General features: G+C 49.9%; 1 protein-coding gene across 3 annotated transcripts in view; it reads right to left on the reverse strand.

The window, feature by feature from the left end:
• STAG1 (STAG1 cohesin complex component) overlaps nucleotides 1-9,938 on the reverse strand; it is a 168,337-nt gene extending 158,399 nt beyond the window's left edge. The window contains exons 1-2 of one of the 3 annotated variants that reach the window (XM_066326191.1): nucleotides 6,096-6,850; nucleotides 5,133-5,211 (exon numbers count right to left, since the gene is read on the reverse strand). The gene's annotated coding sequence lies outside the window, so the exon portion shown is untranslated. Of the gene's footprint in view, nucleotides 1-5,132; nucleotides 5,224-6,095; nucleotides 6,851-9,909 lie in introns of those variants that run through there. The other 2 variants (XM_066326193.1, XM_066326192.1) reach the window with 2 other exon arrangements.
• Between the last annotated feature and the right edge of the window lie 1,871 nt (nucleotides 9,939-11,809).

Genomic DNA, 11,809 nt, shown 5'->3' on the forward strand with positions numbered 1-11,809 from the left:
CCAGTGGTGAGAGCGTGGACACCCACACAACAAGGTGACCAAAGAGCCCCCAGGACAAGAACCTTCCACCTGGGACCTCAGCCAAACTGAAACACTCTGCTAGGAGCATCCTCAGGATGCACTCTGAGCACCAACAGCTCTGATCTCAACACCCACAGTCAGCTCTTGGCTAGGTCAAAAGCACGTGACTTTGCTCCCTTATTTCATATCCCACTCTGACATTCCCAACTGCCCAGGCACACGGTGTGTTATATCCTGCTGAGTTTACTGATCATCCCATCCGGTGTCTGTTCAAGCTCCTCTGAGAGATTTAATCCAAAATAAATGTTCTCTCTTAAACAAAGTTAGGAAAAACATTTGTTCCTTATCTGAGCCCTGGGTAACTTGCCTGCTTTGGAGGAAACAAGGATACAGCACAAAAGACACCCAACTGACAAGATCCACCTTTTGGCAACTTTATGGCACGAGACCAAAAAATCCAAGCCTGGTTTCCAAACCTGGGGAATTGTGCCTCACACAGTCTGGTGTTCAGGAATGGCTTCTGCTCACAACAGCAGACTGATGTCTGCAAACTCCTGTCCTTCCCAGAGCTGGAAGGATGCAGTGAAGGTTACTCTCCATGTGCCACAAGCAACCTGCTCCTATGTAAAACCTGCACAACTACAAAATCTGCAAGAAAGATACCCCAGTCAAACCAAGCTACCACTTAGGATTTTGCAGACAATTATAAAATGATCAAGAAATGTGGAATTTTTTTAACAACAAACAAACAGCAATCTCATTAAAGCCACAGGCCTTCATCCTAAAGCATGAAAACTCAGCAGGAATTTCTCTCTGAAGTCCTAAGGAAAAAATATATTTACCACACCTAAAAACCAAAAAAAACAAACCAAAAACCAAACCAAACAAATAGAAAACCACCCCACCTTAATTTCATATTCAAAAATCAATTTGAATAAGTTTCGTTGGAACACCACAAAAATAACCACTCTGCAACTAAAATCTTAACACAGGAATTTCCAGTCCAGACAGTTGATTTGTCAGAGGCATGTGTTATTTGAAACAAGATGGGAGTAACTGCCTAACAATACCCATCTAAACCACAGGCGTGCTCATCTGAGCCATCTATAACAATGGGAAAACCAACATTCCCCTTGAGGATTAAAAAAAATCCCCAGCAACCAAATCCCAAACTGCCTGAGCTTACAGCTAAGGAAAAATAATACAAATGAGGCTGCCCTGTGTATTAAATTTTTGTTTTTTGTTGGCTATTAATAGGCAAGTGTGGTGAATGTAAGATGATATTCAGCTCATTTGTAGCCTTTTACCAGCATGTTCTTCCCTTCCTTCCCCACAGCTTTTTGTCTTCCCAACCGAGGCCCCGTTCAGGGAGCTCTGACTGCAACATCAGATGCAGGAGCTGCAGGAAGGGCAGGACAGTTCCCACTCCTGCTGCTTTGGGGTCTTCCCTAAAGAGCCTGGCAGGCCACCAACACCAGCAATAGCTCGAGCAGAGATTAAAAAGGACACTTTTCCTTCTATACGTGTATAAAACGAGCTACTTGAGGAGCTGCAGGAGCTGCAGTCACTTGCACAACACTTTCTCTACCAACTGCCCCCAGCACGGGCCAGAACAGCCTGTTTCCCTTACCCTGACACCTCATTTGGTGCAAAGAAAGCTCATAACCAATTTATTTCTTCTGAAGAGCTGGAAGTCACTGGTTTTGTACATCCCCTTGCTCTTTAACGATGCAATTGTTCCATTGTAGCTTAGTTCCACAAGCTCCTCCATCCCTGTGTCAGGCTCCCATCTGCCAGCACCAGTGAACCTGCACACGGGCTGAGGATTCCAGCAGCACAAATAACTGCAGTGGCACTCTGTGACACTTCACAGTGGAGCTACTTGTCATTTACCAGGCCTGTGGGTGAAGAGATCAGAACTGGGCAACTACAAATCACAGCTGACTGTCCCACATGCTGAATGCTTTTTGTGACCACTGCCACACAAAGTCATTATCTTTTGATACCGGCCTGAATGCAGGCACGAGTTACAAAGAGGAGCAACACGTGGCCTTCAGGACAGAGGCAGACACAATAGCTCAGCCCTGGATGTGGGTGTCACCAAGGCATGACTTTAGGTCAAGGAAGTTGTTTGAGGGACAGACAACAAAGGAGCTGACTGCCAAAAATTTATGGGCGAGGAAGATGTGAAAGGTTATTCTCTGCTGTGTATTTCCCAATAAAACTCCTTCAGCGATATGCTGTGCCAATAGCTCAGGATTTACAGCAGAAATTGCTGGTGGTACCCCCTGCCATGGCACTGGGGCTCCAAGGCCTGCACGAACGCTATGGATGATGCTGAGGAATGGGACACTCTTCCAAAACGCCTGGCAATCCTTGAGGGTTTCGCCAAGAAAACATTCTGAAAGTTTAGAAAAGGATACACGTTCAAGTCTTAGCAGTTTTGTAACAACACATTTGCCTTGGGAGAAATAAAATGTCCAGGAATAATGGCAGCTACAAGTGACAATTCCTCCCTCCACCGCTCAAATGTGACACTTTGCTTCCCTTGATTCTTATCCCTCAGGCTTATCTCTTAGCCCTTGTCTTTCCTTCTCAGCTTTCCACCAGGGCACCAACAGCTCTGAACCAAGAACCCGCAATGACAAATCACAAAAGTAAGGCTACCAATGGAAAAGGTTTGTCCTCACAGCTCTAATGGCTCTGGCATTCACAAACATTTGCCTCCAAGACAAGAAATTCCCCGGTCAGGCAATAGAATTTACATAAGCCGCCACAGCAGTGCTCTCTGTCCTTGAGCGTGTAAAGACTTTCCTTTGCAAAGCAAAACCAAGCAGCTGCTCTGGCTCCTTTTGGGAAGAAAACTAAACAACAAGTTCCATTTCAAAACACACTTCTCCGGTTCTGAGCAGGTCTAGTATTCTTGTACAACAGCACAATAATTAGTATTCAAAACTTCCCTAGACCATTTTGAATCAGGAATTAAATTTCAGCTCCATCTTATTGCTCCGTCAGAGAAAACTGTTGCAAACAGAGCTTACAGAAACAGAAGATATTAAAAAAATTAAAATTACTCCTCTGACTGGGGAAGCAAAAGAGATGCACAAACCCACAGAAATGATGCCATTTCTTCTGATCAGCTACACAGACCCTTCTCAGAGGGATGGGAAAGGACACATTACAGGTGAATTCTTTCTGATTTATGTAAATACTAGCAGAACAATCGGCCTAGTGCTAAAATAGAAAAAACATGAAAGAGCTTAAGGGCAACACTGGGAACATGGAACTGAAAGGAGGTGAAGAATAAACAGGGCAGGATCTGAGAGTCAAAGGGCAGAGTACCCAAAACTGTGGCCAAGTCTGGGAAAGAGCTTCCCTCCTTACCACTGGAGCTCTCCTCCACCCTCACTGCCATTCCCAGAGCACTTTGTACAGCAGGGCACAAAGGTTACAGATGGCTGAGCACAGTTTGGGAGCAGCCAAAGGCCGGCAGCCCCTCCAATCTCAGCTCTGTGTGCAAGGATGATCTGGGCAGTGCTGATTTACACTCCCTGCGCTACATCATTTGTTTTACAGTATCACTGCAACCATTTGTTTTGGTTCTTTAAGCCCAGTAGCCAGCAGAAACAGGCCTACAGGTGAGTACTCTGGGTATATATCCTTCTCTCTGACCTTTTCTCTGTCTCCACTATCAAAAATTAGCAGTACTTGGACCAATTTCCACTGAACTCAGAAAAACAGAGATCCTAAAATATGTAAGTACGTCTCTACTGTTAAAAATATTCATTTCTTAGAACAGAGATGTTTAATTCTTCTCCCACAAGCAATGTCCTAGTAAAGTAAGGATATGGTAAAAACAAAACTATCAGACACCAAAAAAGCCACATAAGTGAACCAGAAAAAAACAGCCTTCAAAATAAAATTCTATTGCTTGAAGCAGTGCTTACTCTTGCACACAATTAATAGTTATGTTGGCTCTCTCACCTAACACTCTGATGTTACAGTCTAGTGAGCCTAATTTAGTAGAAATCATTCTAGAAAATAGATCTGCAGGCAACTGAATAAACTACAGTGTTTAGACAGGGAAATCAACCTTCCATTTGTATAGCAAAGTCAAGTTCCACAAATCCACGGGATTTTTGCCAAGGCCCTCCCTTACACCAGTGGATTGTACTTGACAAAGCCTGCTTTAATTTCTAAGAGACATTTAACAAGACTCTTCAGAAAAGGCCCTTAAAGAAATTAAGCTGCCATGGCAACCACAGGCCAACAACATGGACAGGTGACGTGGTGAGAGACAGGAGACAAAGAGCAAACCAAGTGGTCATCTCTGACAAGGAAGGCGCCCAGGGGAGTCCCACTGGAACAAGGGCTTGGAGAAGGTGGCCCCTAGGGCACGGAACAAAGATGATCTGTAAGATCCCTTCCAACCCAAACAACCCCATGACACGGAGAACGGGAGCTGGAGACCAGACTGGGACCCTCTTCCATCTAGAAAAGAATGCCAGCAATGTGCTGAGGGCCCCAGGCTACTCTGGTAGGGCAGGACCAGCCCCAAGGAAGGGCAGAACAAACAGAGGCTGCGGACAGCAGAGCTGGCAGGGGGCATTCGCTGAAGGGAAGAGTCATCCACTGAACCCCAGCTTCACACAGAGCAATGGGCTCCATGCTGAACATCCACACCCAGCACAGGCACACACAGCTGGGTCAACATGAACCTCACACCTGAAGGATCCCCATCTCCAGGACCATTCTTCTCCAAAAGTATTCCTGCCACTGACCTGGCATCGCCTCTATCAACTCCTGACTCTAACAGCCTGACTCAATTGACTCACTGAGCAGAAAAATCTCCCTCCCAAGCAGACCAGTTTGCCAGGTAGGGAATTCAGCTCCAGGGAAGGTCAAACCAGCAGCAGCACAAAGGGAAGGGAGAGCTGTACAGCTGTGGAGACACAGACTCCTTCTCAGCTGAGGCGGTCTGGCAGAGCAGCTCAACCATCTTGTGCAATTCCACTGGCAGCAACCAGCTCATGTGGTCTTAATGAACAGATCTAGAAATTAACAATGCAAAACTGGCACACTGAGCATGCATTTAAGGTGGAATTCATTACCCATTCCCAAATGAAGTTTCATTTTCCACTTAGAAACACAAACATGTTGGTATCTTCCAGGTCCTTGGGGATTCTAACCCTAAAAGGAGAGAGAGAAACTCTCATGTGAGGGAGAGCAAACAGATACTCAGCTTGTTATTTGATTTTGGTTTCAAAAACTACCTCCACATGGTATGCTAGAGCATGAAAAAATGTATCCAAGATGAATTGGTTTTTTATTATTTTATTGTAGAAAAACAGTTGACATTTCGCAACATTTCTGACACGCAGGATAATCCCTAAGTAACTCTACAAAGAAACATCTTTTTCCTATGAGCTGAACAATCTGTCAACACTGTTTTCATTCAGACAATCTGCCAATATAATACAAGCCTGCTATTTGTAGAGTTACAGAATATAAACTCACTAGATTTATTTATAGAATAAATAACATCTCTGCTGCTGAAACCTCGCACAGCAAGGAACACAGTTGGCTGGATGTTCCCTCATGCTGCTTGCTAGTAAAACATGACTTTTGGGAACCACCTGAAACAACCTGCCCTTCAGCTGAAGGGGGAGAGGCTTAAGAATTCCACCTCCTGCTCCTAATTCTGAAATAAATGATTAATAACTGTGTGACTGGAGCTCACAACACACTCCCACATCAAGCTCTCATGTCTAATAATGCTGACAATCGTGGCTGAGAGCCTGTCCCACCACACCATGTGCAACCTTTTTGTGTCTTTTAAGACCCAATTCCCCTCTGGGCAGGATGAGCCAGGTCAGGGAGCAGGTGCTGGTAGCTTTGGCCAGCCAGTGCTCCCAGCACCCACCAAAGTCAGAGGCCTTAGGGCCTAAAAAGCCTTGTATCTGCACTACTTGTACTTCATAGGGAATTACCTGCATTTATAAATAGGCCTTTTCTCCTGCAGATATTCCAAAATTAAGACAGAGTTACCAAATTTAGCCAAGTGTGTGTCATACCTACGGTTCAGAACAGGACACAGGTGACAGTGCTTGGGCCCTGGGGGATCTCCTGTCCAAGGCATCCTGCTATCTCAAGCACACCATTATTATGAAAAAACATTTCCCAAGCCACAAAATGCCTGCAGGGATGCAAACAAGGAAATGTGGTAAAGCTGGCAAAGCCAGGAGCATGGTTCCTTCAAATCACAGGGAGAGCACCCAAGTTCCTGGGTATTCTCTCGCAGTGACACACGAGCTGCCAACTGCTGCAACCATTGCCTACAGTCAGACTTTCAATAGGACATGTCAGAAATTAAATTAGCAAGTCACTACAAAATCAAAACTAAGGACAAGATTCCCTCTGCAGTTCCTTCCCTTCTGCAGTTCCTTCCCTTCTGCTCTTTCAGCAAGCTGAAGGTGAGGTCTGCCTTTAAAAAAAAAAAATCAGAGTGCACCTTCACAAAACAACACTTATTTTTGAAAGTGTGTTTTCAGACTGAACAGTTCCAAGAGGTCATAGCAATGCTCTCTAAACCACATCTTTTCTAAGGGAACAAAGGAAAAGGTTCCTGTGTTCTGATCACATATTGAACACCCAAACCAACAAAACTACATCTGCATGGAAAAGCAAAATACTGCATATCCCTGGATGCCCTGGGTAGAAACAGCAAAACAACTATCTGCTCTTGAACTCAAACTTTGTAAGATCTCCCTTTCTTCTCCGAGAACAAAAACCAACTCTAGTCCGTTTGGTTTTAGCCAAATGAATATACACAGTGGCACTGCAAACAGGAGATGACAACCTGCAACTGGAGTTTCAGAGCTCCACTGATAAATGAGAGTGACTCCAAGTAAATCCCCAAAACTTCAAAGAAAGCAGGAAGTATCTTGCAGACATGGGCTGGCATTTTAAGCCTTAAAGTCTGCTGAAGTCAATATGGCAGATTTAGATTTGGCACTTCCTTATCATGGCCCCAGATTCATCATCACCTTCTGGGTTTGACTCCAAGTGCCAGAAGCCAGAGCCTCATCCCAAAACTCCAAGATGCAGCACAGGGAGATCCCAGAGAGGCTGATCACCCATTCAGCACTGCTGAATGTGAATTCTGGCTTTAACATTCCTGCACGACTCCAGTAGATTTTGCCTCTCAGTATGTCTTGTGGTAGCTACAGACCTGGTATTTTGGAATTCTCAGCAGGGTGTGAGAGGCTTTTGTGCATGTTACCAGAAAACAAACCACAATATTACTGCAAAGGAATGTTCTCATCCCAGTAAAAGGACCTTCTTAGAAAGCCATCACAATTCAGCATTTCTCTCACTGCATCCTTACACTTCTATGGGCACACTTGCCTACTAAAATGTTATTGAAATTACTGGTATTTTGCCAACTTGTACCAGAACATGTCTTTACAACCAAGGGAAAGAAACAAGAGGTTCCACAGTCACCAGCACAAACTCGAGGTACATTTTGCTCTTTCAAATGAAAAATATTCACTTGTTGAGTTTCTGATTACACCAAGGAAATGTTGTCAATGCATCCAAATATGAGCTATAAGATTGTTCACAAACCTTCTCAGCTCTCAAAAGGTGCAGTGCAGTTGCAGAAGAAGCCACTCTGCACAACATGCAGGGCAGGCTATGGACAGGGACAGGAGCTGAGAAGCTCAGACACCCCAGTCACACAGCTGCAGCAGCAGGGTCTCAGCTGCCCCCACGACTTCAGACCATAGCACACTGGGTTGGGGACATTCAGCCAGAAATGTTGTCCCTCAGTGAACGAGTCAACTCCAGCACTTTGTAAAATGTTGGGAAGCACCAGAGGCTGTGGACTGCAGTCCTCCAAACACAGGGGCTGTAGATGGATGAAGGGCTCTGAACCTCCAGAACTGCCACTAACTGTTCACCCAGCTTCAGAAACGCTTGGCTCCCACCACCCATACTCACTGATGTAAATCCACGTGTCCAGCAGCAGCAGCAACACAGAACTTCAACTGCATACTCTCTATTGAGCAGCCAGCAAAAATTACATCCCCTCAGATTAATCACAATCCTGAATCAGCCGCCCTGCTCCTGCTTACAAGGAAATCCTCCTGCATCATGGGTTAGTGTGTCATTTCAAAACCTTCAGCATCCCTATGTGTATTTTCTCAGGCTTTCCAAAAAAAGTCATCACAGTTGAGTCAGAAAGAAAAAAAAAAAAACCCCAAAGAAAGAATAAACTGTTTTCGAATAACTGGTTTCCAACTCTGTAACAGGAAGAACTTCTTCACATGGCCAGAACCTCTTTTGACAAACAACCTGCACACTGCCTTGTGGCCCAGTGATTTCTTCACGGGTGGATGGGTTATACTGTACAAACACATCAAGTAACTAGGCAAGACCAAACTACTTTGGATCCAAAGATCTGCATTGATCCTTCTCTCACATCACTCCTTTTTCACCAGTGTAGTAACATGGGAAACTATTGAACCCAGACATTAATATCATCCATCCCACCAAACAGAGGACATAATTTAAGAACAGTTGCATTGGTGGTGTGACCTGGAGAAGACTTTTCATTCCTCAACAGCCTCAACAATAGATGCTACCACTAAACTAACTCTGTGCAGCTACAAAATTGTGTGAAACACAACTGAAATAATCAATACTTACAAAGCAGGTCAATTCAGTTTAATTAAACTCACACTGTCTTCCCAGAAACTAAGTTTTTTGATACTGGTATTGGCAGTCATGTCCCTTTAAGTTGCTCCATGGATACTACAACTATTTTTTTTTTCTTCCAACCACTACTCACATCCTCTGTTCCATCCCAGGAACACGGGGAAAGCAGAGTGCGGCTGTGAACCGCTTCCCAGGATGGGCCAGGTACCAACTGATTAGCACTCACCACCAAAGCCTTCCACTACTCCAAGCACAACCTTTGCTACGTTTGAGTCCAACAGCGCAGGATCCCAACCTGGTTTTGCGCCTCTCCCCCACTCCCGGCACCGGCCAGAGGGCATTGCCTGCACTTGGCTGCTACCGGAGCCACGGATCCCTGGATCCCGGCTGCGGTCCCGACACCCCCGGGGCTCAGCGCGCTGCCTCTCCCATTTAAAGCCCCGGGCAGCCCCACGACTGCGTGACACGGTCCCGTCCCCCGGGCCAGCCAAGGGGGCGGCCGCTCGCCCCGGGGCCACCGCACTGGAAACTCGGGGACGAGCAACAGGAACGGCGGCGGGCGGGGGTCCCCGGCCCCGGGGCTGCACCCCGGCCCGGCCCCCCTGGACTCCGGCCAGGCGCTCGGGCCGCCCGGGCGCTCCCGTGGGCTGGGCCGGGCCGGGCCGGGCCAAAGGCGGGTCGGGCCGCCCACCGGCTCCCGGAACTTTCCCTCCTCCGCCGCCGCCCGGGGCCGGCCGGAGGCCGCCGCCACCGAGCCCCGCGCGGCGGAAGCGCCACCCCCGCTCCGCCCGAGCATCCCCCCGTCGCCCCCACGGGCCCGCCGCGGCCGCCGCCACCCGGAGCGGGGCGCAGGCCCGGCGGCTGGGGAGGCCGGCCCGCCTCGGCCCCGCGCCCCCGGCGAAGCCCCGGCGGGGACAATGAGATGGCGGCGAAGAGCGCCGCGCCCGGGGGACCCGTTGCTCCGGCAGGAGCCGCCCCGCCCCGCGCCGCCTCCTCTTCCCTCCCCTCCCCTTCTCCTCTCTCCTCGCACGGGCAGCGCCCGCTCCCGGCCCGGCCGCCGCGGAGACCGAGCGAGCGAGCGAGCGGCCCCGGCCCCGCTGCCCCCGCCCCTCGCGCCTCCATCTTGGATCGGCGCCTCCCGCGCGCTCCCTCCCCGCGCGCCGCGCTCACCTCGGGCCGCGCCGCGGCGGCGCCCCGGGAACGCCCCGGGAGCGCTGCGGGAGCGGCGGCGGCGCGCGGGGTCCGGCGGGCGCGGGCCGGGGCCGGGGCGGCGGCGCTGGCGGGGCCCGCGCGGGGCTCAGCGGGGCCGCGATCCTAAACCGCCACCTGGCGGCATTTCCGACCCGCCACGGCGCAGCCGCCCCGCGCGCCGGGCGCGCAGCGCCCCCTGCCGCCCGCGCCGCCGCAGCGCGCGCACCGGGCCCCGCGCCGCCGCGCCGCGCCGAGAGGAAGGGGCGGGAGCGAGGGGAAGCGGCCCCGCCCCGGCGCGCGCGGCGCGCGGGAAAACGTCTTTCGCGCGGAAACGGCCGCGCGTGCGCCGCGTGCCCGCGAACGCCGCCCCGGGGGGGGGCGACCGTCGCGACAGAGTCGGCGGGGACACGGGCACCGGCGGATGGGGCGTCTGTCGCGACAGAGCGGGGGCGGGGCACAGCCCCGTGAAGCGGCGGGGACAGGGACGCGGGCGGGGGAAGGGGTCGGGACTGTCCTGACAGAGCGGGGGCGAGGGCCCAGCAGGGGCCGGAGCGCCTTCCCAGCCCGCGGCGGCGCCTCGGTGGGTGAGTCCCGCGTGGCCAGGGCGGTGGCAGCGATGTGTCTGGGCCGAGCGAGGCCGGCGCTCTCCGCCATGGCGGGGGCGGTGGCGGAGGGCGCGGCACGGCGAGGACTGAGCCTGGGCGGCCGCCGCCCTTCGCCCGCTCCTGCCCGCAGGGGCTTTCCCGGAGCCGCTGCCGGGGTTCCCATGGAGACCGGTGCCCTCTTGTCGGCGACAGTTGCCATCGCAATCGGTGCCGCCCTCCTCGCAGCGCTCCCGAGCTTGGCTGCTTTGCAGGCGACTGTCCCCTCCTGCACACCCCGCACGCACCGCTGGCCGCCAGAGGTTGCAGATTGTTGGGAGAGGCATCCAAAGCAGTGAGTGAGGTATCTCTAATCTCGACCTGTCATCTGCTGTCGTGGACCGAAGGTGCTTCACCCCATTGTAATGTACCTCTTAAAACCTTTCTTACATGTAACTGAGCTGTGTTCCTGGTTTCCTGTGCTGTAGGGGACTGTATTCAGTGTTAATGTATTCTCTGTGCCTGGAATTGCTGTCTGAAGGGGTTTGGTCAGAAAAGGGGGTTTGGAATGGGAAGTTTGCAGGCAAAGCGGCTCTTCTCCCAAAATCACTTAATGCAAGCGTTACTGCTGCCGAGGTAGGAACTACAGCAGGCAACAGGCATGAATGGACAAATCAGAAAATAGTATTTTTTCATGGAAACGGCTGCAAATGGAATCCGTATTCAGCAAAAGAATATAGAAAACAACGGGAATTAAAGGTATATCCCATCAGATGAGGTTGCTTCAGTGAGCTAGCACAAATAGAGGTGGTTTTGTTTTGGTGGCAAAATATCAGGAATGTATTGACAGCTCGTGGGACTTTAGTGCAGTTTGTATTTGTATTCAGTGAAGGTTGTACTGGCTCTTCCTTCAGGCAATTCTGCTGGATGTGATTCAATTAATGTGAAGATACAGGATATTGGTTTGTGTATAATGTTTGCTCTTGAGCTTAAGTGCTGAAAACTCCTTTCATGTAAGTGCTCCTTCATTTTCTTAAATACCTTTTGCTATTCATTAAATTTTAATAAAGACTTGAGTTTCTTGGAATGTATTTTTAATCAAATTGATTTATGTCAGTCTGGCTAAAAAGATAAAAGTACTCATACAGCACATGAGTGTAGATCCCTTGGCATGTGCAGTTGCCTGAAGTATGAAGCACCTAAGAATTTCCCGGTGGTTTAAGAAACTTTAGGAGATTTTCCTGCACCTGATAAGGAATCAAAAGACAACCCCTTATGCTGAGAAGTCAATGCACACA

The sequence above is a fragment of the Sylvia atricapilla genome, chromosome 10 (genome assembly GCF_009819655.1).
Source record: "Sylvia atricapilla isolate bSylAtr1 chromosome 10, bSylAtr1.pri, whole genome shotgun sequence".
NCBI classification, from domain to species: domain Eukaryota; kingdom Metazoa; phylum Chordata; class Aves; order Passeriformes; family Sylviidae; genus Sylvia; species Sylvia atricapilla.